The sequence below is a fragment of the Malania oleifera genome, chromosome 10, assembly GCF_029873635.1.
Source record: "Malania oleifera isolate guangnan ecotype guangnan chromosome 10, ASM2987363v1, whole genome shotgun sequence".
In the NCBI taxonomy this organism is placed as follows: Eukaryota; Viridiplantae; Streptophyta; class Magnoliopsida; order Santalales; family Ximeniaceae; genus Malania; species Malania oleifera.
This window is the reverse complement of record NC_080426.1, coordinates 7,123,711-7,151,230: the sequence shown is the minus strand read 5'-3', so window position 1 is coordinate 7,151,230 and position 27,520 is coordinate 7,123,711. Positions and strand designations below refer to the sequence as shown.

At 35.9% G+C, this 27,520-nt stretch overlaps 1 long non-coding RNA gene across 1 annotated transcript; it reads left to right on the top strand.

Annotated features, from left to right (window-relative positions):
* Positions 1-7,372: 7,372 nt before the first annotated feature.
* Positions 7,373-9,152, top strand: LOC131165829 (uncharacterized). The gene is made up of 4 exons (XR_009139655.1): positions 7,373-7,601; positions 7,694-7,739; positions 7,839-7,901; positions 8,931-9,152. It is a non-coding gene; the product is annotated as an uncharacterized LOC131165829 (long non-coding RNA).
* Positions 9,153-27,520: the final 18,368 nt, after the last annotated feature.

The window sequence follows — 27,520 nt, the reverse complement described above, 5'->3', positions numbered from 1 at the left end:
TCTGTAATTTATTTGAGGATGAATTATTTCATAAGAGTACGGCCATTTTAGCACTTAAATGAAAATGGTGTTGGGGTTTTCCTCCAATTTTGCTGATTCCCTATTGTAGGGCAAGAGGCTGGACCATGGGCAGACCTTAGTTGGAGACTCATTCAGAAGAATTGAGTCAAGGGATCATTGGGTTTAGTTAATTGTATGTTTTGTTTTATTAGTTTAAGGTTATGTCTATTTGGGGGTCTCTTTGTAATATTTGTGTAATTTCATGAAGATTTAAGAGTAATGTAATTTTTAGTGTTATTGGCTTTCTTACTAATGGTGCGTGAAAGCAATGTAGGAGATGGCTTATTGCTGAGTTTGAATTGAGAGGTAATCCTCAGTTTTGGTACCTATGGAGTCCTACCCCTCGCAGCATTAAGAAGTCTTGGCGCTGAAGGAAAAAAAAATACGTTGCCCACAAGGTAACTATTAATCACTGCGCACTTCTATATACACACACACACCCCCGCGAGCCAGCGAGCGAGGATTCCAGACCTTAGCTTTCCAACCATATTCCTACCGTAAATTTGAAGGAAGTTGAAGAATATTGGACAGCACTAATTATATATGATGGGGACATGGCAACAATTTTTCATGTGCAAATTTGACGCTTTTCTTTTCTTTTCTTTTCTTTACAAGCAAAGACATATTACAGGCGTTTTGGAGGTTTCTTTGAGTTTGGTAACCGTCACTTTCTCTGCGAATATCATGTTTGAGCATTACATGCATAATATTTTTAAAAATAAAAAATAAAAAAAAAAACATGAGAATTGTGTTTGAAAATATAAATTGAATTTAAATGTGTAAATTTTGATAGATCATGTTATTCGCATTTACACCAATTAAATTTAAAATTCAGAGAAAGGCGATAAGGTTGCATTATTTCCAATGAAAACAGCTGGGGTAGGGTAGAGGTAGCACGTCAAGTTCATGACGTGTTAGTGTGTCTTTTTTTTTTTTTTTGTCAAAATAAAGGATTGATCATAATTCAACCAGACGTGCATGACGATGAGAGGCCCTACTCATCATAAATAGTCAGTAATTTTGCTTGAAAAAAAGTATGTGTAAATCAACAAAATAACATATCTAAAAAAGAGAAATTAAATTAAAATAGAGAGCAAGTGATTTAGATGATGTAGGGGGAAATTCAAATGCTCAGAATCGCTCCTTCCCTCTACGCCCTCCTTGTTTAATTTTAATCAAATAGTATCTTACTTTGATTTTTCCAAGAAATGATAAATTTGTCTTCTTTTTTTTTTCTTTTGCTTGCAAAGTGAAATGTTAAAATTGTTAAAGTTATCATATAATACATGATAAAATAATTACATATTTTATTTTTAAAAAATCATAAATACACCAATTTAAGTTTATATTATTCATTCAAAATCACATATGTTTTTTATAAAGTGTATATCTATTAATTGACAGCGTGCTGGCAATATGTTTTAATAATGGTACTGTAAGTATTCCCAATAGCTTAGGTAAGAGGGATAAGAAACGCTATACTTACCTCATAAATATTATACTTTTATTTTCCCGCTATTATATTTTGTCATCATTTTTTAAATTGACCCCTTCCAACTGATAAGGCCATTAGGTTGGGTCAACTCAGTGGGCAAATTGGTGATATCATCATGATGTCATATATATATATATATATATATATAATTATGTATGTAATTATGCACATTTGTGTGTGTGTAAATTAATTCTTATATATGTACAAATTCGTAATTATAAATAATAAAAAATAAAAAGTAACAATTCAAAGTTTAACTTTAAGCAATTTTGTGTATTTACTCCATTTAACATTAATGTTTTAAATGTATATATATATTTAAAATAAAAATAAATTAAATCTGGCTAACCTACTTGTGAGTCTGGGTCAAGCCAATTTTAATCGCTTAGGATGGGTTGATCAATTTGGGACTGAGTTACTCAAATTTCGATTTTCTAATTTCACTTGAACTAGAAAGGTGGCATGTTTCGGACAAATCAGGTTAAACTAGTTTATTTTATTTAATTTTTAAAACCATGTATTGTATACTATATGTATGACACAATCATATATAGTAGTAGGTAAATAAAAAGTATGGTGTTTGGGTGGTAAGTGTAGCCCTACTCTTATTACTTAGAATCCCCCCTAAAAAAAAAAAAAAACATCATGATCTCTAATACTCTTTTTGTAAAGCTTTTGATATGAATAGCATATTGATTAAACAAACTGAAATGTGTGCTCTATGGACTTTATTTTTTAAATTTTTTTTAAAAAAATTTAAAAATTAACAATTGAAAGATATTTTAATTTTAAAATTTATATTTATTATAAATATTTTTAAAAATGATAAGGGTATTTATGATAATTACAGGAGTATTCTGAGATAGTTTATGTAGTTATAGTGATAATTTTGATATAATTATAAAATATTTTAAGATAATTATAGGTAGTTATAAAGGCATTTTAGAATAAGTATAGGTAATCATATGGATAAATTTGAAAAAAGACAAGAAAGGGAGAATCTCTTTTATTGTATTAGAGATTCTAAATTATATATTTTATAATAATACGTAATTATATTTTCATTACATAATAAGTAACAAATTAAAAAGTCAAAGATTTGTGCATTGCACAAGTCTCTTCTAGTATTAGCAAATGTGTAAGAACCCGAAATATGAAAAATGGGTTTAAATATTAAGAGAGGGACAAAATTGGAAATTGCCAGGTCAAAGGGCTATAAAAGGAAATTTCCTTTGCTTCTTCATTAAGAAATCTCAAATCTCTCTCTCTCTCTCTCTCTCTCTCTCTCTCTCTCTCTCTCTCTCTCTAAACCTCTCCCTACTCATTCTCTCTAGAATTCTTCGCCGATCGTTGACGGAATCGAAAAATGGAAGCTACCACGAGGATCGTGGAAGGATTCTCTACAACTTCTATGGATCGGAATCTCGTTTCAGAGATTTTCGGGTTTCGGCGTAAAATTGACATAAAGCTCGGTTTTCAATTCTGATCTTGTAGGTTTGTAGGTAACTGTCTTGTGAACATATTCTGTACTGTGATTTGTAGGTTTTGGAACTCGATTCGCTGTTTAGGGACCTTGGAGTTCGAGATTTGCTTATGGGGTTAAGGTAAGGGGAACTATGTTTATATTAGTTATTTTTTAAATCGGACTCGGTGGAACTGTGGTCCACGGTCTTATGTGTGTTTTGGCTACTCATTTGGGAAGATCTAACGGAAAAAATTATGGATTTTTCATTATTACAGTTTTGGGAAAAAGGGGGCGACGGGCTGAATCCCGGGTTTTTTTGAAAACCGAGTATATGTGTGATTTATACTGTGATATTGGGATGGCCGTGCCTTGACTTTGTTTAAACTGTATTTGTTTGGAAAACCATGATTTAGATTACCAAATGAGTGTGGTTTGTTTGGTTATATGAGTATGCATGTGTGTGTGATATGTTGAAATGCGAGTAGGAATGCGGTTCCGAAATGATTCCAGGTACTGAGAGTGTCCGACTCTATATCCAAGGGCGTGTATTTTACCACCTGCCATGTGGGTAAGAGTGTCCGGCTCTATATCTGAGGGCGTGAGCCTAATCCGGCAGATCAGGACGAAGGGTGTGGATCCACCAGTTTAGCGCCGATACGATGCCATGGAAGTCGGGGACTAGCCATGTGTCGGTGGCGCTGTGTTCGCGGGTTGGCTATGGGCCAACACCGTATGTCGCGGGCCGGCTTCGGGCCGAAGAGTGTGACGACACTGAGGATTACTGATCATGTGTATGTATTATGACGGGGCTGCGTATAAATGGCCGTCGTATGTGCGCGTGTATGCACTGTGTAAATTAGTATTGGAATGCATTTAACTGTGTGTATGTTGTATCATGACAACACTCAAATGTTATACACCGATATAACCTGTGTTCTTCCTTACTGAGAGGTGTTTCACCCCTACTATACGTACATTTTTACAGGTCCTTCGGGTAACCGGAACTAGCGCCCTGGTGTAGGGAGTATAGTGGTCGGTGTACTGCGTTAGCACTTGGGTAAGTGCTAAGACTGTAGTTTTGTTGGGTTGCCATTTTGAGTTGTATTTGGGCACCCAGTTTGTACGTTTTGTTAGAACCATGTTTTGCTCTTATAGACTCTAGTATGGTACTGTATATGTTGATATATAATGACTTTTTCCGCCGCGTATATGATTATGATTGGATGTGTGTAGAGTGCCTGGGAAGCCCACGGGGTCGGACCCTCATCCTTTGTACTGTATCTGTGATGATTTGTACGATATAGGGACAGGTTAGATTATATTTTCACCCTCGGGTCCCATTTCTGGGTTCGGGGCATGACAAAATGTCATTTTTAAGATAAAATTGTTAAAACTTGATATACATTGTTAAACTTTTAGGTAAACTGATAATCTAACATGGTATCAAAGCTGGTTACCAGAAGATTCTAGGTTCTAGTCTTATTGCCCACAATTTAAAAAAAAAAAATATTACATTCCTTATTATGGGTGTTATTTATCATGTGTTTATCTCTCCACGTGCTGTCGGACTGCACGTGCGGGGGAGTGTTAAAGTTTGATATAACTTTTAGGTAAACTGGTAATCTAACAAAAATTGAAGTTTGCTTGTAGCAGTCTTCTTCTATTAACACATTAACAGAAAGATGGGCTGTGAGATCATTGCCCAAATATAAAATTAAAAAAGAAGAAGAAGAAGAAGAAGAAGGGAAGGGAGGAGATGATATTATGTTATATTCTCCTATGCGATACTATCTCTTTATATAAACACCTATTCATTAATGGAAACATATCTTGGAAGATACCTCATTAATAGATATATCTTGGAAAAAGAGAGGTTTGTGGTATCCAAAATATTTTCATAAAATGACATTCAGAATCTCATGTCTATCATGTGAATATTTTGTTAGTTTGTATTGTAAGATTCCCATGAATTATATAAGATTCTCATATTTGGTTGAACATAAGAATCTTAGCATGCATTTCAAGAAGATGAAGACTATATCCTTGATATGCACATACCCAATACATAGAGAATAATTATATTTTTAATACGAAAAATTACTAATTGTATGAACTTATTAAATCCATGTCATAAAATTCTCAACAATCATAAATTAAAAACACCTGAATACAGTAGTGCCTAAATATTAATAATTAAATTACATTATTGTAACATAATAATATTATTTTTTATTTTATAATAATTTATTGTCTCAATATAGTAATAGAGTATAATAATATTAGTTTATTGAGGCATTGTTGCCTAATTCACCAAAACAATAAAAGCAATTGATCCAAAAAAAGGTAGAACTCCCATGAGAATGAGATTCTAAAATAAAACTCACTCATGGAGGAGGATAAGAATGAGATGTTTATGTTCTATGAGAATCTTTCATTTCATGAATGTTAAGATGTCTACAACAATAGATTTTCAAATCAAAACAAATGTTAGAATAAGATGTTATGTACTCATGCGTAAATCACAATTTTAAAAATGTTGAAAAATGACGCAAACCAAACAATCCCTTAAATAGTATTAGTTAAAATATATGCTTTTGAGAATAATATATATTTGTGTTTACTAAATAATTATTTCTTGTTTATGAATAACTATTCACAAATGGTATTATATGTGTGTGTGTGTGTGTATAAAAAGTTATTTGCTTATCGTATTAAAAAAATATTTTGTGTAAACTATTAAATTCTTTTAATATAACTGTTCTATTCCTAAGAGCAAAGATTTTTCGAGCCAAATTAAATTCAAATTCTTAAAATAGCATTTCATGAACCAAATGAATAAATGAAAAGATAAATTTTATTTGCATAATATGTAAAAGCAAAATGATGCCAATTATTGTAATTTACAATGACATTATTTTTTTTCCTTTGGGGTTTTTTTTTTTTTTTTGAAAATTTAAACCAACACCAATTTTTTTTTCTTAAAATCCAGCCTCCCTAAAATTTTGAATTGCTCAGCAAAAGGACTAAAAAAGAGCTATAACTATAATAAACAAAGTCGGGTTAATTATAAGTGGTATTTTTATTTATTTTTTAATTGTTGGGTTTATTGAAGGCTTAACTTGAGTCTAGATTAAACAAAGGTAGATAGTTTATCTCCCATCCCATGCTTCTTTTCACCTCTCATAGGATTCAAAGCTGATGGTGTAAGATATGTCCCACATGAATTATATGGGTCTCACATGAAGGACATATGTCCCATATGATGAGGGTAGTGAATGGACACATTTATGGGTTAACTAAAGAGATTAGCTTTGAAAATGCTGTAAAATTAATGGCTGGAAGTTGAAAGGTTTTCCTATATAATAGCTACTGTTATGGGGAGTAGTTGTATGGTTATCTGAATAGAATTGTGAATGGTAATAAAAGAAAGAAATATAGGAAATTGTCCTCTCTCTACCTTTGCTCTCTGTTCATCAGCTCTACTCCCATAAAATTTGGTGAAGTAAAGAAAGAAATCAGGGTGAAGTGAGAGAAATGATTTCTTGACGTGTTCTTCTCGATTGACATATATCATGAACAATCCCGATATGTGAATTTATGGTTTTCTTTATTTTTCTGCATCAAAGATAATATATATAAGTGAAGATCATGATAATTAAAGGTCCTATTTTCAGCAAACAACAGCAAAATAATAGTATAAATTCTTACATGTGGTATTAAAGTAAGGTTGAAATTATCATGATCTTCCTTTCAATATAAAGATTGTTTTTGATAACACCTTTCGATCTTGTTGCTGTTTTATATGTAAAGTTTATGTTCATGATAGTTTTCCAGGATCAAACAAAAAATTCATATGATATTTGCAAGATTATTGGGATTATATTGGATTAAAAAATCATGGTTCTGAAATCGTGATCTCGCTGTCTGAACAAAGTTGTCGACGGTTTTGACAGATCTTCTGATACCGTCGATGGAATAAAATATCGAGAACAGATTTTTGGATTCCAGAAAAATCATCGACGGTTTTTATGAAACCTCTGAAACCGTCGACGGTTTTCCTAGAGTGCTAAATCTGAATTGAGCCATTAAATGAAATGTATGCAAACCATTTTATTGTTTGATTATGTAGTAACCCGAAAAAAAAAATATAATAATAATAATAATAATAAAATAATAAAATAAAATAAATTAATTAAATTAATAAATAAAATAAACATTATCATAACTAAAAAATATATATATATATATATATATATATATATATATATATATATATAAAGGGTATGAAAGCTTCTTTACTTTACTTTAGGTTTATTATATATATATATATTATTAAATTAGCAAGCTTCTTTAAGAAGCTTTGGAAGGAAATCCAATTTTTGGATTTGTTGGCCGTGTCTCTCTTCTCTCTCACTTTCTCTCTCTCTCTCTCCTACAACTCTCTCTCTCTCTTCGATTTCGGGTTAGTTTTACGCCGGATCGACAAACCGAAACCACCACGACGCTCCTGGCGAAATTCTCTACAAGTTTGCCGGAACGGATCGTCAGGAAAACGAAATTGGATTTCATCCCAAATCCAAGGTAAGGCTTTATATTCAATATTTGGATTTTTGACAGTTGAAGAAAGTGATATACGCGTAAAAATACTGAACTTTAATACTGGAAATTTTCAGTTCCAGGGTGTTGATTGGGAACGTGGGAAATCATCCCTAAGTTGAGGTAAGACTTTTTAAAGTCGAATTTGATTTAGTGGTAGTTATAGAAAATGTTGTACGTACGAAAATACTGAACTTTAATTCTGCGAGTTTTCATTTTCAGGGTGTTGAGTTGAGAACCTTGTGGGTACGGGGGAGATTTTCTTAGGGGCTTTTCAGGAATCAGGTAAGGGGATAAACTAAGCTAGTTTTGTTTAAGAAAATGCATGTATACATATATGTAGCATCTGGTTTTAGGAAAAATAAATATATTTATATATATGATTTATATTTGGAAAATACTGTTTAAATGATGATATGTTGAATACGAGGAAAATTTGTTTAGTGTGGCATGAGTATAAAAATGTTTTGTACTGTTTTTTTTGGAATGGGGATGAGATTTGCCAGCGTATGGGCTGTGCTATGTGATTTGCCAGCATACGGGCTGTGCTATGTGATTGCCGGCGTATGGGCCGTGCTATGTGGATTGCCAGCGTACGGGCTGTGCTATGTGATTTGCCGGCGTACGGGCCGTGCTATGTTAAAATGTGTAATATCGGCGTACGGGCCGATGATTTTTATGATACACGTATATATGTGAAATGATATGATTGATGCGAAAATAAATGATATGAGATATTTATGTATCACGATTTTAGTATATGTATATGATATCAGAACCTGGTTGGCTTGGTCTAGGCTAGCACTTACACGGTACCGTTGTTATGTGTCCATGGTCTTCGTGATCATGATATCTGTGTTAACGCCGCTGTACGAAGTGGTGTGAGATTGGATGGTCGATGTGGTTATTTTCAAGAAGTGTGCTGTTATCGCCCCTGGTGTACGGACCAGTCTGGGTAGACCCATCGGACCTACAGACTACTGTTTGACTTGGCAGTGGTCGGCCAACTATTGTCAAGTCCCGCCTTCGGGCCACACAACCCAGTCATGTGGGGGTAATACATGACAACAGCCAGCTAACCTACCAGGATTGTTTTATGTTATTATTAGTGTATGAGATGAGATATGTTTATGAAAATGCAGTATATTCTGCTATGTGTTGATATGCATATGTTTTCTCAGATTTGATAAACAGTATTGAATATGTTATGTATGGTATATGTAGAACACAGAATACTCATGTTGCCACACACTGGTATTAGTTTATTTCCCTTACTGAGAGGTGTCTCACCCCTAAATCTTATACATTTTTCAGGAGCCCCTGATAGGAGAGCGGGAAAAGCCCCGCTGATCTAGATCAGTTGGTTGCCCTCTTTGGAAGGGTAAGTTTTTGGTAGGGACAGTTAGGTTTTTGTGGGGATTGTCCCTAGATTTCATTTTTGGGATGTATATACTGTGAGATAGTAATTGTAGTGACTCTGGTATGTGTTATGCACATTGTGATGAGATGTATATAATTTTGTACTTTCTACTGCGTTGGCTTCTGCTGTATGTTTTGTTATATCCCTGGTGCCCACGGGTCCAGGTGGATTGTGACCTGCTGAGCTGGAATGTATGATGTGATGATAATTTATTTATATAAAAAAAATAATATGCGAAAAAGGAGCGGGTCGTTACAGATTAAGTATAGAACACTCACATGTTTTATAATAGTAAATTCATAATGGTGGGAATGTTATGGACCCATTTGAGTTAGGTGAGTAATTGTATTTAAGCATGCATGGGCTGTTGGATTGTTACATGAAAGTAAGCTAGTAAAAATATTATTCTGGGAAATTAATAATCTACTTTGAGCATGGACAATATTTTGCTTGGCCTATTTTCAATCAATGTTTATATTATGGTCAGCATGTTGTCACCAAAGTGATCTTACCGAGAAAGGTCATAAACATTGAATTGAATTATGTTTTACAAAAATTATTACAGAATGGTTATTTGATTATTACTGTAGGAACCTGAATCAAGAAAATAAAAGAAAAGGAAAAGTAAAGAAAAGAGAAAATCAAAGAAAAGAAAGAAATCGGTTTGGTACAAGACCAAACCGTCGACGGTTTTAGTGAGCTCAGGGAAACCGTCAATGGTTACAGCTACCGAGAGCTCATATGTACAATACATCGGAGAATTTGGTATGGTAAGTGACCAAATCGTCGATGGTCTCAAGAAAAACGTCTACGATTTTCTACGGGGCTGGGGCTTATAAGTTAGAATCTTATTATAATTTTTCATTAAAACTCATACTTTCTCTCTCCTAGGGTTTCCTTTCTCAACCCTCATGTATCTCTCTCTCTCTTAAGCTCCCCTAGGTCACCCTCTCGCTCTCCGATCCTCTCTTCCTCCTCTTGGCTTGCAGGTCCGCATTCCTCGACTGGTTCAGAAGCTAGGGTTTTGGTTCTCTAAAGGTTTTAGGCAGATTTTTCAAGAATAGGTAAGGGTATTAGATTATGTCAACTATTTTTGAAATATGAACCAAATAAATTGGAGTATATGACTACAGGAATAGTATATATGTTTTTCTGAATGAATCAAGCATATGAAAATGATAGTTTTGATTATTATACATATTTGGGGAAAACTAAAGTGAATGGGGTAGATCATCTCCTTTTTCCAGTAAAACATATAGTTTGAGTTAAATTAAACCCTAAATAAGATTATACCCTTGTTTTCAGTAAATTATATGTTCCCTAGGCAGTTTATTATGTTATGATTTATCAATCAAAATTGTACGGCATGAGAACGAGTATTATGGCATAATTAAATATGATGGTTTTATTAGATAGTTTTATTAGTATAATGATATGGCGGCTATATGTCAGTTATGATATAATGATATGGCGGCTATATATCGGTTGTGCCGAGTTATGATATGCCAGTTTTATACTGAGATAGGAAATGACATATTTTATACAGAATTATGAACATGTCAGGTTTTATATAGATTTATGAAAATGAAATCATGTTACAATTTTTATTACATAAATTGTAGTATATGATTTGAGAACCCTGATGGACTAGAGATTTACAGATTGCTCGGTACTGTAGCTATAGTGATATAGTAGTGCAACCACACTGTTCTGAGAGTGCTGGTTATTGACTCTACGAGTCCAATCTGGTTTTTGATAATGACAAATCACTTGGTATTTGATCTGTGCCTTGAGATTGTGAACATGAACTATACATATAGCATTCACGAAAGGATAACAAGTCATGGAAGTCATGAAGATGAAAGCGTACATATCTTGACACAACTTATGGAACTCAAAGAGTACAAGAATGAAGATGCAAGCAACAAGTTCAAGAGAGTCATGGGAATGGGTACTTAGACCTCATGTATTTACATTTTCATATCATTTAATTTGAGGCTCAAATCATACCTTATAATGACCTTAGGACTCATGCATTCATGAACATCATTAGGGGACATTCATGGACTTATAAATAATGTCAAAACCTTGGAAAATATTTTTATAAAAGAGCCAAGAAAGAAAGCAAAATAGATTTTTCAAACTAAAAGAAAAAAATCCAGGAATTGGAAACTTCAGAAGACCGGAGTCAACGTTCTATCGTCTGAAGTGGCAACTTCAGAAGACTGAAGTTAACCTTAGTCGTCTGAAAAATTTCTTTAGAAGACCGAAGATTAAGTTCAGTCTCCTGAAGAATTTCTGGTGAAACTCTGAACCTGACAGAAGCACCTCAGAAGACTGAACTTACACTTCAGTCGTCTGAACCCAACACTTCAGTCGTCTGAGCCCCAACCTCAGTCGTTTGACCCTGTGTCTAGGTTATTTTTCGGAGCTTAAAAAGAACTTCAGACATCTAAATTTGCGCGAAAACTTAAAAAATTTAATTTTTATTAAGAGAACTCGTGAGATAATTTTTTATCTAACGGTTGAGATCTATTCTAAAGGCAAGATCACTATATATACTGAATATCTAAACCCTAGTATGAGAGTTAAGACATACAAGAAGAGAAGAGAACATCTTGTTGAAAAGAAAAATTGAGAAATTTGGACGTCTTGATATACGATTGCCTACACTCCAACTTACAAGCATCAAGTTTGGGCAAATCAACTCAAAAAATCAAAGGGAATATATTTACACATCTTGATTTCAACTTGGTTTTGAGGTTTGGTTAATTCATTCAGTGATTTCAAGAGTTTTTCATATCATCATTTGTTATTGAATATCATTAGAGAAGATTGATATTGAACTTTCATATACATATGGAGAGTGTTTTTGACTAGTTCATTACTTGAGAAAGTTTTACTTTGGACAAGATTAAAGAGTTATTTTTTAAGCGTGTTCTTAGCTAAAGACTTAATATCTTGGATACTCCTAAACTATTTGATTAGATATCCTTAGCAGTGCAAAAGTATATATATTATTGAAGGATAGTTTCTGAAAATCTTATATTAAGGTTTGATCTTTGGTAATCTCATTATATATATATGTATACATTAAGTTGAATATTACAAAGATCATATTAAGATTGAAATCTTGAGAGAAATATCATTTTGACAAAGAGTGTTTTTAAATCTTTGCAATCTTCAAAGTTGCGTGCGTATTCAAAGATTTAACCTAAGTTCTCCAAAGTATTGATTTATATAAATACTTTTGGGAGATTTGATAAAAGGGATAGTTAGTGAATCATACTCTTGCATATAACGATTACATCGTTACATTTATTTTGAGCTTCAAGTTTCATCATATGTTAATGTATTAGGAATTTGAATTGTACTCACTAGCTTTGTTGGAAGCAACTTTGAGTGTTTTACAGATTTCATTTGTAACGACCTGAAGAATAATAGTATTTAAATAATAAAAGAAAGTGAAATGGAAACAGGAACAAAAGGAAGCAGCCGACTTCGCATTCGTCGACGACGTTGCATTTTGGATGGGATAATCCCAAGAAATTTTTCAAGCCTCGTCAACGAACACAGGGGTTTCGTCGATGAGGGTTCTATAGGATCTCGTCGACGAAGTTCAGTCTCATCGACGAGAAGATACCAAGAAAGGATTTTTTTTGGAAGTCTGAAATTCGTCAACGAGGATTTAGGTTCATCGATGAACTTTCTGAAGGACTCATCGACGAGGTGACGTGGCTCGTCGACGAATCCCCTAGTATAAATAGTCTAAAACTTCGTCTAAACGCACAAAACTCAGAAATTCTCACTCTCTCTCTCTCCTCTACACCCCTCCTACCTTCTCTCTACGATCTCGGGCTGGATTTCCGCCGGTTTGACGATTTAAAGCCACCATGACGCTCTTAGGAAATTTCTCTGCAAATCTGTCGGAGCGGATCATCGACGGGGTTGAGGTGGAAACCATCCCAAATCCAGAGTAAGGTTTTCTACTCAGTATTTGGTTTCTTGACAGTTGTAGGAAGCATAGTACGCGTAGAAATATTGAACTTTAATTCTAAGAGATGTGATTTTCAGGGTGTTGAGTAGGGAACCCTACGGGTGCATGACAGATTTTCTTAAGGGCTTTTCAAGAATCAGGTAAGGGGATAAACTAAGGTAGTATTTTATGAAAAGTATGTATAATATTATAGCATTTGATTTCAAGGAAGTAAATATATTTATATATGATTTATATTTGGGAAATATTGCTGAAAATGATGGTATGCTAGATATATGAAAAACCTATTTCGTGTGGCATGAGTAGGAATTACAATGAAAAATTGTTTTCTGGGAATGTGTTAATGATACAGATTTTTATAAAGGAAAACTGGCGTATGGGCCGAGATTTTGATATATTTTTCGGCATACGGACTGAGCTATGTATATGATTTGCCAGTGTACGGGCTGAGCTATGGATATATTTTGCTGGCATACGGGCCATGCTATGTATATGATTTACCAGCGTACAGACCGAGCTATGGATATGATTTGCCAGTGTACGGTCTGAGCTATGGATATAATTTGCCGGCGTACGGGTCGAGCTATGGTAAAATGTGAAATATCGGCGTACGGGCCGATGATTTTCATGATATATGTATATATGCAAAATGATATGATTGATTTGATAATTAATGATATGAAATATCCATGTATCACGGTTTCAGTATATGTTATATGATATCAGAACCTGGTTGGCTTGGTCTAGGCTAGCACTTGCACGGTACCGTTGCTATGTGTCCATGGTCATCATGATCATGATATTTGTGTTAATGCCGCTGTATGGAGTGGTGTGAGATTGGATGGTCGATGTGGTTTTTAAGAAGTGTGTGAGCATCCCTAGTGTATGGACCAGGTCTGGCAAACCCATCAAACTTACAGACTGTACTTTTGACTTGGCAGTGGTCGGTCAACCATTGTCAGGTCCCGCCTTTGGGCCACACAACCCAGTCATGTGGGGATAATACATGACATTAGCCAGCTAACCTACCAGGAATGTTTTTGTATTATTATTATATGAGATGATATATGTTTATGAATATGTAGTATGTTCTGCCATGCTATGATGATTTATATGTTTTCCCAGATATGACATAACAATTTACTAAATATGTTATATATGGTATATGTATAACACAGAATACTCATGTTGCCACACACTAGTATTAGTTTATTTCCCTTACTGAGAGATGTCTCACCCCGAATTTCATAAACATTTCAGGAGCCCCTGATAGGAGAGCTGGAAAAGCCTCACTGATCTAGTACGGTTGATCTGCCCTTCTAGAAGGATAAGTGTTTTGATAGGGTTGGATGTATTTTATGGGATAACCCTAAGATATCTTTTGGGTTGTGTGCTATGTGTATATAAATACAGTGGTTGTAGTAACTCTAGTATTAGTATGTATGGTATAATAAGATGTATATGATTGTATGTTTCCTACTGCTTAGGCTTCTGTTATATGTTCTAATATATCCCTGGTACCCACAGGTCCAGGTGGACTATGATCTGTTGAGTTTTGTGATATTATATTTTCATTATGGAAAAAGAAAAAAAAATGAGGAAATTAAGCAGGTTGTCACAGTTTGGTATCAGAGCAAAGGGGTAGTTACCCTCGATCCTCGGGAACTCTCGCTTATGAATGATTGTGGTGAAGTAAGACTCTCCACCCGAGGGCTTTCTGAATTGAGGGACGGCGATACGTAATGCCTCAATCTTAGTGAGTGCTCTAATAGGTACCCGTTGTTGCCACGGGCGCAAGGCCCATAAGGAAAGTGACAATGCTTGAAAGGGGGACGTCACATCATTGAATTCATGGTTCCGATTGTGAACCGTGTTTGAGAAGAGAGTCGTATCTCCTGTAAGCAGCAGATTATGAGGAAATTGTATCTCTTGTAAGCAGCGGATTGTAAGGGAAGTTCTGTCCCAATTTAAGGAGCCGGGATTATAGTGGAATCCTTGAGTGGGTTGATCAAGGCGAGGGTATAGGCCGGGTTGGCTGAATTTTGTAAAAACTGTGTTTGCATTCTCTTTTCCCTTATCTTCGTACTTTCTGCACTACATTTCATTATTTACTTGGCATGTATGTTTGTTGAATAATTTCACACGAACTTGATAAGTAATTGTTTGAATTTATACATAGGGATTAATTGTTAAATAAGTTTGAAAGAATTTTTAAAATACCCAATTCACCCCCTTTTTGGGATTACACCTAAATCAACACTGGTATTAGATAGTCGATTTGGCCAGAGTATAGTAGAGTGTCTCCTGGAGTCCGGACCATTTAGGCAGGCAAATCGTACTTCAGACGATAGTTTTAACTTAGCCTGGTGGTAGGCCAGTCATGGTTAAGTCCAGTCTTCGGACCGCACAACCCGATCATGGGGGTTTATACAAGATGTGATATAGTATCTAGCTAGGAAGGTTCTTCTATGCATATATGTAGATTTATGATAAATGGCTATATTGAGCCGAAAGTATGTTATCAAAGAGTATGTATGTATTTTCAATAATACAGGTGTAAGTATACTTTCAAATGTCATTTCACTTATAGTTAAATATATGAGGATATGTTGTTCACACTAAAACTCATGACAGTCACACACTGATGATAATCTAATCCATCTTACTGAGAAGTGTCTCACACCATTAAACATTTTAACATTTCAAGAAATCCAACGAGTCAATCTTAGGAAGCTCCGGGAGGAACTAGATAGTTTTGGGTTGAAGTAAGTTTTTGTGAAACACTGATTTGTACATGTATATAGATACATTTTGTATCTAGGATGTAATATGAACGCTTGGGGATACAAGTGTAATTGTGATGGTATTAGAACTCTGGTATAGTATTTGAGGTATAGTGGCAGAAATATATATATATATATATATATATATTGTTTGTGTTATATTGAATGATGGACAGGTGTACCTGGTACCCACTTCGGGTTCGGGTATTTATAGTAATGGTATCAGGGATATATGTATAGATAATAGCACTCTAGGCCCCGCTAGGTTCGGGGCACTGCAGTTGTGGTATCAGAGTTTAGGTTGCTAGGTTCTGCAAACTTTGTCAGATGATCTTACCAGAGTATAGGTTTGTGTTAGAATGAGGGTAGGAATGGGTAGATTATTTTGAGTTTTCTCTTGCAACCTAGAGGCAGAAATCCCTTGATGGATTTCTGTGTTTTTCCTAAAATGATGGTTTCAGAAAAATCATGGCAATCTATCGACGGTTTTATTTCTGAGTAGAGAGACTGGACTTCAAAAGGCTGGAACTAGAACGTCACGTTGGTGGGGTACGTCGTAATATCAGTGGTGATTTGAGGCCTGTTCCTTAGAATGGTTAAATGTATACAGGAAAAATGGAGTTATTGAAGGTTGCTGGGGCCAAACCGTTAACGATTTTTAGGGGTCTTCACAAACCGTCAACGGTTTGCTTAAAACAGGCTCTCGAGATCTCAGTCTTAGGTTTTCCTTCAACGGTTTCAAAGGTCTCAGTAAAACCGTCGACAATTTTGTGTCTGAATAGTGAAAACAAACCTTAAAATGTAGAACTTGGATTTAAATTGATTTTTAGTTAAATAATTGTACTAGTCATGTTAAGATATTGGAATTCTAAATGCATTCTGTCCTAACTTCAAGATGGATCCCAAGGATAACAATGTGAACGCCGAAGAAGGTAGCAACAGGGGGGCTTCTCACGAGGACGGTATTGATTCTACATCAGTGCTTCGTGGTTTTGCCTAGTAGTTCGTGGCCGAGATTGTCACACCCCGAAAATTTTTCTATATTTTTTTTCCACATAATAATAATAATAATAGAACTCTGATACCATAAAACATAATCAAAGTCAACCCAGACCCAAAGGGGTACCGGGGATCAATTTGCTTATACATACATGTCAACTATGCAACGGAAACCATAATATACTAAACCTTATATACAATACTAGAGTTTTACTGTAACCAAAATACACGTACGTATACATTCCAAAAAGAGCCATAAATACCCTAGGGTCATAACCCTAAAAATTCATCCTGATTTCAACCCAACTACTTACCCTTCAGTCAGGGTAGCACTATCAGCCTCCTCTATCTCGGAGCTCGGTCCGCTCGTCTATCTGGGTTTCTTGTAATATTTGTATTTCTAGGGGTGAGACACCTCTCAATAAGGGAGATAGACTAATATTAGTGTGTGACATGAGTATTATTGTGTTATAAACATATATTGTTCGTGATAAACTGTATCTAATAAGTAAGGAAAATTTGTACATAGTTTAACTGCATTTGACAAGTCAGGTAAAACTGTTCTGTATAAATTTGAATAAATCATAAATCAACATAACATACTGTGTTGACCTTATTGGTCATATCCCATTTTGATTATGACAAATACTCTAATATTTAATGGTTGATAAGTTTGTGTGCAGGACTAATCGGAAGTATCATATGGTGCAAGCACATGACCTCAAAGAAGACAAAGACTCAAAATATTTTATTCATTGTAATTTATATTTATTATTTTGGGTCTATAATAGTAAGATAGGAAAATGGTTTGTAATAATTAATGTCTTACCTGCATGGTAGGATGGATAAGTTCAAGACCATAGATGGACCTTAGGGAACACTCTTCGGTTGACTGAGTCCGGATTTTTTCGGTGTCCTCAAAACGAAAAAGGGCCTAGAATGACCCTAGGACACTCATACATGCACACACACACACACACACACACACACACACACATACACACATATATATATATATGGTTAAATGGAAAGCGTGATTACATAATTAAATTGAATCGAAATGCACTTAAGTTGCATGTTCAGTCGACCGTACTTGAAAGTACAATATCTCTTGGTCGACCGAACCGGGATCGAGTCAACACTTTGACCACTGCCCGATCGATCGAACACGACTAGTTCATTCTCACTCGATCGACCAAATTTCCTCCGATCCAAATATTTGACCATACGGTCGACCAAGCCCAAAACGTAAGCCAATGTCCTGGTCAACCGAGTTCCCACATGTGAGAACTCAATGCTCCGGTCGACCAAACTAATCAGTTCAAAACCTCCTAGTTAACCAAACCATGTAGTTAAGAAAAATCGCTTTGGAACCCTGGTATTCGGTCGACCAAACTTCTAGTTCAATTTAAGCCCGGTCGACCAAACGTGCACAACTCGGTCAACCAAACCTTGCTTCGGTCAATCAGTGCCCTCGGGTCGCCCCAATATGTTTTACCATAGTTAAATTTTTTAAATGGGGTTAATTGTGTTAAAATGGTTTAAAACAACCCTAATAATACCCTATATGTCCCCAACGACTATAATTCTTCCCATTTCTATATATAGCCTTTCATTTGCAAAATTATAATGTGATTAGGGTTTTAGATTAGAAAAAATTCTCTAAAAATTTTATTACCCAAAATATTCCCTACTTCCATATTCTTCATACTCAAAGCCATATACTCTTCCATTGATCATTCTATTGCAAAACCCTTTTTGAGAAAGAGTATTTTGAGTTGTTCCATATAGTTCCTACATGCTTATACTCTCATAAGTGCATTGATTTTTTATTTTAGTGAGAGTAAGCCTAAAGGTGTTCCCAGTGATTTAATTCATAAATTCATTTGTGGGAAACCTTCTTAAGCTTGTAAGTCTTTGCATTCTCATTGCAAGAATCAAAATCTTGTCTTGTGTTGTGAAGAAAAATATTTTTGAGAAAGTTTGTTTTTCAAAAATATCTCTTGTGCTTGAACTTTTGAAAATCTTGTTTGAGATATTTGATTTTCATATTGAAGGTTAAGCAAGGATTTTTCTAACGATTTAATTTGATAAATCTTGTGTGGGAAAAATCCTATAGCTAAGTGGGTCTTTGCATTGTTATTGCAAGACTCATTTGGGTTTATATTTTTGTGTGCAAAAATATTTTACAAACTTATTTTTGAATATCTCCTTGTGCTTGAATATTGAGAAAATATTGTTTTGAGATATTTAGAATATACTTGGCATAAATCTTTGAATCCCTAGACTTATGATTGAGATATATTGATATAAAGTTTCAAAGATAGTTCTAGTATACACTCTTGTGCATATTTGAGAACACACATTATAGTGAGTGTAGATTGCACACATTCACATCACTGAGCTTATAGTTCCTATCGTGTTGATGTGCATTGTTTAGTGACTGTGCGTAGTGGTACAAATCTGCTTGTTGGAGAAGCAATGAAATTGTACACGAAATTTATATTGTAAATCTGTTGTATTCCAGGTGTGGGCCTGAAGAGGGAGACTAGCCCTAGTAAATAGTCCTGAATTGGCTTAGACCCGGTTAGGAAAGTTAGGTGCGCCATCCTAGTAAGGCGTGTTGGTTGAGGTCATCCCGGCTAATTGACCTAATTGTAATCGGTGCTGCTCCACCCGTTAAGTGAGCTTTAGTGGAATCCTCGGGCTTGCGAGCTAAAGGCGGGGTCGTAGGCACAGTTGGCCGAACCCCGATAACATATCGTGCGTTTTCTTTATATTTTTACAATTCATTTACTGCACATGTATGTCATATTGTGAATGTTGCGCATAATTTAATTTCTGCACATTTTATTTATCTACGCATTTGGAATTATATAGACAGACCCTAGGTTGCAAATATAGTATTGTTAGATTAGCTAAACCTAGGAATAAATTTTAAAATTCCAATTTACCCCCCCTCTTGGGAATACACCAATTCTAACATACTGTATTATACTAAATTTCTGTATACATATAATTCATCTGCTATATCTGTATATTATTGAAATTATACCCTAGATGGAAGGCTAAATCATGAATTAACCCCGCATGATTAGGGTTGTGCGGCCCGTGGGCTGGACTTAACTCTGGTTGGCCTACCAGGCTAAGTTAAACATAACATAACTACGAACGATTGCCCACCCAACCTGGTCCGCCCATCCTACTCTCTGCAACACTTCTTGGGTCAGCACACAGTGGGTATCCTACTCTTCGCAACACTACGGGGCTAATTGGCCTTCGACCCAACACTTTCTGAATAGTGTGGTTGAGCTATCAGCTAACACCAACTTGGTCCGCCCATCCTACTCTCTATAACACTTCAAGAGTCGGCACACAGGGGTTACATTGTCGACTAACACCAACCTGGTCTGCCCATCCTGCTCTTCGCAACACTTCTCGGGTTGGCACACAAGGGGTTACTGTAGTGACCCAGAGAATTTATAATATTCAAATAATAAAAGGAAGGGAGAAAAGGAAATTAAAAGGGGGTAAATAGGTCTTCGTCGACGATGCGACGGTTGGGCTCATCGATGAGGGTACTCTTCATCGACGAGAAAATATCGAGAGAGGTTTTAGGTGCCTCTGAATTTCGTCGATGAGGAGAGAGCTCGTTGACGAGTTTTCTTCATGACCTCGTCGATGAGGTGACATGGCTCGTCAACAAAGGCCGCAGTATAAATAGTGGTTAAACGCGATTTGTTAGAATTGGTGTTTTCCCAAGAGGGGGGGTGAATTGGAATTTAAAACTTTTTCTCCTAGGTTAATCTATCCTACAACAGTATATACACAACCTAGGGTCTGTCTATTCAATTTCCAAATGCGTAGATAAATATAATGTGAAATTTAAGTCATACGCATCATTCACCCATAACATACATGTGCGGTAAATATAAAGTGCGGAAATATAAATGAACACACGATATGTTATCGGGGTTTGGCCAACCGTGCCTACGTCCCCGCCTCAAGCTCGCAAGCAGGAGGATTCCACTAATAACTCACTTAAGGGTGGAGCGGCACCGTTTACAACCAGGTCAAATTAACACAGGGCTGACCTCAACCTTAACCAGGTCAATTAGCGGGGCTGACCTCAACCTACACGCCTTAACAGGACGACGCACCTAGCTTTCCTAACCGGGTCTAAGCCAATCCGGGACTATTCCAGGGCTAGTCTCCCTCTTCAGGCCCGTGCCTGGAAATACAATCAAAGTGTATTATAATGAAATGGTACAGTGATTGTGCTTTCAAGTAAAGCAAATAAGTACCCAAATTCGCGCAATAATATACACCACAAATATGATTCAATATGTAAACTGAATGTGGTCTAGATGATTCAACTCTCAAAGGTATTTTCTATCGGTGTAAAGCGTACGTGAGAGTGTCAAACAAACAATCTTTGTATCACAAGATATTCAACAAATAATTTCACACAAAGATGTCAAGTCTTATGTATTTCAATCATTAAGATATCTCAAGCATGTATGTATTAAACGATGTATATGCTTGGTTTGCAAAAGACGTGTAATCTTTGTATTCAGCAAATAATATATGAGTGAAAGAATATTGCAACAAAGATCACAATCACACAAGCAAATATCTCTTCAAAGTATTTTGCAATATAAAAGTATAATAGATATTTGGAAGTGTTTGAAAAGTTTTTGCAAACAAAAACAAATACACTCTTCTCAAGATCTTGCAATGAAGGTGCAAGCTTAGAAGATCTAACAAGGTTTTCTTAGGAAATGCTTATTAGCAAAAGCCTCCTAAGAATCCTTAGGTTTGGCTCTCAAGAAAATCATGTCAAACAAGTAGCATAAGGAGAGCAAACCTATTAAACAAAACACTCAATCAACTTACAAAATATGTAGGCAATGATAGAAAGCAAGTATGAGTGGTTTTGAGTAATCAAATGAGTATTATAGGGTTTTGGTTTTTCAAAGAATTTTCCCTAATCAAAGTGGCTAATTTTTTTTTTTTTTTTAATCTTTGCAAATGAACCCATATATATAGCTATGGAAGGAAATATGACCGTTGGGGACTTATAGGGTATTATTAGAAAAGTTTAATGACGTTTAAGGCATTTTAACCCTGTTTAGAAAAATATTAACCACGGTAAAAATTGGACCAACCCGAGAGGTTCGGTTGACTAGAAATGGTTCGGTCGACCAGGACTCAAGTGGCTCGGTCGACCAGGGGCATTTTGAACTGAGTGGTCAGTCGACCGGGTAAGGGCGATTTTTCAAAACTCCGAGGTTCGGTCGACCGGCCCCGTTTTGAACTGCATGACTCGGTCGACCAGACCGTTGGGAATCCTCCCAAGACCCCTCGGTCGACTAGGTAGTTGGAGTACAAATCTGGTCGGTTGACCAGGAGGTCAAACTGTTGACTCCCAGGTGGTTCGGTCGACCGAGGTCAAATGACCTATAAGGGCTCGGTCGACCGGGCCTGGGTCAAATAGTTGACCTGGACCGGTTTCGGTCGACTGGGCCCAATTGAACTGAATTGGCCGGTCGACCGAAAGTGCACCAAGTGTGCATTTCGGTCCCATATCTACCCAAACAATTCCTATTCAAGTGCCTAACAAATATATATGAATATGTGTGTGTCCTAAGGTCACTTGGGGTCCAATTTGAAAGCACCGAAAAAATCCGGTGTCGAAGGTCAACCGAAGGGCACCCTAAGGTCTTTCTACGGTCCTTTCTCATTCATGGTTCGGTTTGAGCTTACGTAGTAAATCATACATGTGATGTGCGTGAGCTTATCACAAACCGAATGCCCTAATTACTATTACAGACCAATATAAATATATTACAAAGAATATGATTTGGTATTCAAGCTTTTCTTGCTTTGTGCACATCTTGATCTTATCATTCTTGATTCCTGCACAAAACCTCAAACGTTCATTAGATACAATGAGTATTTGTCATAATCAAAACCGGGCGTGACCAATAAAGTCAACACGATTTATAGCTTATTTTGGCCGCAGAATTCACTCACTCACTCACTCTCTCTCTCCTTTCGGTTTCTCCTCCTTCTCTCTAAGTTTTTGGGCTGGATTTTCTCCTATTTGATGATTTGAAGCCACCACGACACTCCTGGGAGAGTTCTCTTCAAATCTGCTGGAGTGGATCATCGGTGGGGCTGAGTTGGAAACCATCCCAGATTCAGGGTAAGGGTTTTTACTCAGTATTTGGCTATTTGACAGTTGTAGAAAGCATAGTACGCGTAGAAATACTGAACTTTAGTTATGAGAAATGTCGTTTTTAGGGTGTTGAGCAGGGAACCCTGCAGGTGCAGGAATATTTCTCTTCGGGGTTTTTCAGGAATCAGGTAAAGGGATAAACTAAGCTAGTTATTTTATGAAAATATATGTATGTTATTACAGCATCTGGTTTCAGGAAAATAAATATATTTATATATGTTTTATATTTGGGAAATACTGTTGAAAATGATGGTATGTTAAATATACGAAGAACCTATTTCGTGTGGCATGAGTAGAATTATTATGAAATACTGTTTTCTGAGAATATGATAAAGTTATGGATTTTTATAATGAAAAATTGGCATACAGGCCGAGATTTTTATATGTTTTCCAGCGTACGGGCCGTGCTATGTGTATGATTTGCCGGCGTATGAGCCAAGCTATGGATATGTTTTTTCAGTGTATGGGTCGTGCTATGTATATGATTTGTCGACATACAGACCGAGCTATGGATATGATATGTCAGCGTATGGGCGGAACTATGGATATGATTTACCAGCGTACGGGCTGAGTTATGGATATGATTTACCAGCGCACGAGCTGAGTTATGGTAAAATGTGAAATACCAGCGTACGGGCCGATGATTTTCATGATATACGTATCTATGCAAAACAATATTATGATATTGATCTGGTAATTAATGGTATGAAATATCCATGTATCACAGTTTTATTATATATATATGTTATCAGAACCTGGTTGGCTTGGTCTAGGTTAGCACCTGTACAGTACTGATGCTATGTGTTCATGATTTATCATGATATTTGTGTTAATGCCACTGTATGGAGTGGTGTGAGATTGGATGGTCGGTGTGGTTTTAAGAAGTGTGAGCGCCCCTGGTGTACGGACCAAGTCTGGCAGACCCATCGGACTTACAGACTGTACTTTTGACTTAACATTGGTCGGCCAATCATTTTCAGGTCCCGCTTTCGGGCGACACAACCCAGTCATGTGGGGGTAATACATGACAACAGCCAACTAACCTACCAGAGTGGTTTTTGTATTATTATTATTATATGAGATGATCTATGCAATGAAAAATCCTTCATGTTCTTCTTTTGAATGAGTATATATGTTTTCCCATATATGATACATACAGTTTTACTTGTTATGGTTATATGTATAACACAGAAATGCTCATGTTGTCACACACTAGTATTAGTTTATTTCCCTTACTGAGAGGCGTCTCACCCCGAAGTTCATAAACATTTCAGGAGCCCTTGAAAGGAGAGCGGGTAAAGCTCCGCCGATATAGTACCGTTGATCTGCACTCTTTGAAGGGTAAGTTTTGGTGGGGACGATTAAATTTTGTGGGAAATGTCCCTAGGTCTTTCTTATTTGGGATATGTATATAATAACAATGGATGTAGTAACTTTGGTATTGAGATAGATGGTTTTGTGATTTTATGTTTCCTACTGCGTAGGCTTCCGTTTTATATTTCTGTTATATCCCTGGTACCCCACGGGTTCAGGTGGATTATGGTTTTATTTTATATTAAAAAAATATATGAAAATTAAGCATGTCGTTTAAGTTACACTGTCTGATCTGCCTAACTAGCTATGATACCGTGCTCATAATATACTTAGTCCATCAGGGTTCTGTTACAGTATAATATATTTCATTAATAATTTTAATAATAATGTTTCATGATTATGTGTAAAATCTGTCATAATAATAATATTTTTGAATATCTATTATAAATATATCTAGTCACGATATCTGCACCGATTGAATATCACGGCATCTGCATCGGCTGAATATCACGACATCTACGTCGGTCGAATATCACAATATACTAAAAATATAATTTATGTACTATTTATAGTTTTTCTAAAAATTGTTGTCAATTCATGCTTGTACTGTGAATTCATAAAATATTCTAACATACCATTATTTATAGTAAAATTTATACTCATGCCACACATAAGTAAGTACTACTCTATAATATATTATCTGCTGACAAAATAATATTAAATTTGTCTTCAAAGTTTCCTTAGTTCAACATCAGTATTCCCAAAAACTATTCTAATTCATATATACCTTTATGAATCAAATACTGTATATTCAATGATTAATTTACTGAAAATACCTAACTTAATCTATCCCTTTACCTAATACCTGAGAAGCCTATTGAAAACCCTAAACCATGCCCGTGGTGTTTAGAACTCCAAACCCTAAAATCGCATTATCCCCAGTTCAATTGACTCGTTCTGATTTTGCTTCCAAGTGCAGAAGTGTCAAGTTGTATCAAGGATGAGTCCAGGATCGTATTCCACAGGGACCACTGAGTATCAAAGTATTTGTGAAAGTTTAGCGAAATCCTGTTGTTGTAAAATATGGGTTGAAAATATTTTTGGTATTTTATGATTTTGAAAACAGTAAACAAAGTGGGAGATGCTTGAGTAAACTATCAAAATGAAACTGAAATTTTATCAATTTTGCAAAAATGTAAATCTAATAACGCAACCAAAACTAAACAAATTAACTGAAACAGTTTTACCAAACACTCAGGTTACGGGTTCAACATCTATTTGCTTCCATCGTTTACTAATTTCCTAGGTCTTACTCCTCTTCTTGTTAATCCAATCAAGGCATTAATAAGACGAAATTTTATCACTAAAGATTGAGTAAATTGGCCTCATCCAAGCGGAAGAAAATATAAACTCTCATTAAGCATCAACCGAATATCGTGTAAATAAGTTGATTAAAATCCTAGATTAAATCAAGGTTTTGATGTGCCTAACGTCAACAACAAAACAAGAAGCAAGAGCTAGCGATTTATCAACGATGTCTTCAATTTTCGGTTTTAACCAAATAAAAGTTTAACAATGATATCTTAGGATAACTAATAAACCATGGAACGCAAACGACATCGACCCACAACCCGAGTTACCGAACTTAGCCACTCATGCTAACAATACACACTTTTCGGGTTAAATTAATTCTATGGTGACTCATTCCATCAATAAAACGAAAGGCATCAAAATAAAACAAACCTAACACTTAAAGATACCGAAACATGAGAAAAATACGAACTTTAATCGAACCAATCCTAATATAAATTGAATTTCAAAAGAAAGAAAGAAAAAATTAAAACTTGAAAAACTTCAAAACTAAACAATATTTTTATTCTGTCTTTTTTTTTCGAACCGAACTTAATTTAAAGAACTAATTAAAACCACCAAGAACTAGTTTAATGAAAAAAAATTCAACAAGAGTTAAATGCTTAACAATATTCAATCTTAAAAGAAATTTCAAATAAACTAAAAAAAATCTGAACTTTATGCAATATTTAAAGTCTTAACAAAAATAAATAAATAATTAAAAGCAAGAAGGGAAAAGAGAGAGTAGGGAGGGACGGCCATGGCAGGCCGTGAGGAACAGAGGAGAGGGCTGCTGTTACTGCTGCTTGGGAGCTGCTCTGGCTGGTCGTGGGCTGCTGGAGGGCTGAAAATCTGGAGCAAACAGCAGAGGAGCTGCTGCTGGAGAAGGTTTTCTGCACTGCCTGCTATGGTGGAGATGGAGGCCGGAGCTGGTGGTGGTCCGTGGAGTTGCAGAGCTGCTGTGCTCTGCTGTGTATCTGCTGGAAAGGAGGCCAAAGGGGCTGCTTTTGCTGGCTGGAGCAGGTCTCTAGGCCGGAGTCTGCTGGTGTTCGGTTGGCTAGCAGGGGCTGCGGGTAGAAGTTGCAGCGGGGGAAACCAAGGGAGGCTGTGGAAGATAAGAGAGGGTGAGGGAAGGAGAGGGAGTGCAGAGGGTGCGCAGAGGCACACCGAACAGGGGAAGGAAAGCAAGTATAAATAGGATAGGGAAAAGAGAAAAAAAAAAACTATGACCCGCTGATAGCTAACCCGACCCGGCCATGCATGGCCGGGTCACATCAACCCATTCATATATATATATATTTTTTCTCATTTTATTTGTTCTCTGTTCGTCTCAAATTCTGCTCTTCTGGAGCCTGTATCTCACAAAACTCAAAACACAAAAGTTGTAGATGATCCTTTTCTCTTTCTCCAGAAATTTTAATCGTCTCGATCGGAGCTCGGACGGAAAAGTTATGCACAAAATACGAACAGGTATCAGTTTTGATTCCCGAGAATTTTCCTGCGACAAAAAATTACCAAAATCTCATAAATAGTGCAATAAAGTTCAAGAATGATGATTTTGGAATTTTATTAAAATATTAAACAAATTTAGACATTTAATTAAAAATATAAACGGTAAAGCCAGGGTTAAACGTCTAATTTCGCAGTTTCAGCGCGTAATCATCAATCAACTCAACCCCAGTGTATTTATCATCTAACACATTTCCTGAGTCTACATTTCCAAACAATAATTTAAACCCTTAAATAACTCACTTACCTTGATTTTGGAGTGGTGCCCAAGGACCCCAAATCAACAATCCG